Consider the following 1,472-nt stretch of genomic DNA (forward strand, 5'->3'; position numbering starts at 1 on the left):
GCTATCTAAGGATGGTACTATAGAACGCCACCTCAAGGTAGGCCTAGTGGCGCCATCTCTTGGTCAGGCCGGAAACTTATCAATCCACCCTCGTATGTCCTCGTACTCCTTTCTGCTTTTTCTATGATCTTATTAGTCGTCAATGATCTCGTGAAGAGAAAATGTGCGCGCTCTCGACACTAAATTTATATGTAAGCAACATTGTATTACCTCAACCAAGTGCCACTCATGTCAAAATTCTGAAGACTCTGGTGCTAATGTGGAAATTTCTGATGAGGAAAAATAGAATTTGAGACAAAACTACAAATCAACATTCCTATTATGGAACAAGTTGTCGATTCCGTATGGGCGGCACTACATACCGCCCGTCGGTGATCTGCTTCTACTAGTAGGCGCCCGCGCCAGTGCCCGAGGGTTAATCATTAACAAAGGTTAGCTTTTATGACTGTTAGAATTATTCTTTTGTCAGGGCAGGTATGCACTCGAAGTTATAAACCGCACGTGTTGGAGTAATAAAAATTCGACTCAAGTGATAAATTTATGTCTTCAAGACATAAAAACTTGTCTTCAAGACATAAATTGAAGCTTGGCTCCGTCTCAAAACTGAGACATGCTCAAGCCGAATTTTCGACTTCAGCATGTCTTGATAAAGGCCAAATTAAGTCGAACTTAAGTCGAAGCATTTTTAATCGGGAACTAGCAACTGCATTCCGAACTATAAAATTCATTAGAATAAAATTTTTAAATGTTACATTTATTTTAAAAAAGGTTTAAAGTTTTTGCAAAGCTCTGTAGTAAACCAGCAAGCAATGCCACTTACTGATTTCGGTAGAAGAAAATTCCAAATTTCTTGCATTAATATCTGCAGAACATTGCAATATTTGCAAAGGACTATAGTAACGTCGAGGGAGACCGGCGCACTGATTTAGTAAGCGACTTAGTAAAAATTTGTGAAGTCAGATTGGCAGACGAAAAAAAATAAACCCAACATGCGCCGCTTTGCGTTGAAGGTTACGACACACGCATCCTGCACACAAGCATGCAACGTGAATGCAGAATTATTTATCATGGGATGAAGAACTCTTTCGCACTATTATATTTATTTTAATAGCAATTGAGCAGTACACATGATTATATATAATTTATACATTATTATATACATGCAGGAATATTATATTACAAGCTCAAACAGAAAAATGTGATCAAAATAATGCTGGTGGGAATAAAACACGGGTCCTAATATCAAGGTTTAAAAATAATTTTTTGCTCTTTGTGGAAAATTTGTTTTTCAATTTGAACCTTTCGAATTATTATAATTTATTGCAATAAGGATCATCGCATCAAACCAAATTGAGAGATTGAGAAATTTAAGGAATTGTGGGTCCGGATGCAATAAGGGCACATAAAATTTTTTCGTGCGAAAACGAAGTCCCCTGGAGGCTTTAGAAAAAATTTTCGAATTTTAATTTTCA

The sequence above is a fragment of the Belonocnema kinseyi genome, chromosome 7 (genome assembly GCF_010883055.1).
Source record: "Belonocnema kinseyi isolate 2016_QV_RU_SX_M_011 chromosome 7, B_treatae_v1, whole genome shotgun sequence".
Classification (NCBI taxonomy): Eukaryota; Metazoa; Arthropoda; class Insecta; order Hymenoptera; family Cynipidae; genus Belonocnema; species Belonocnema kinseyi.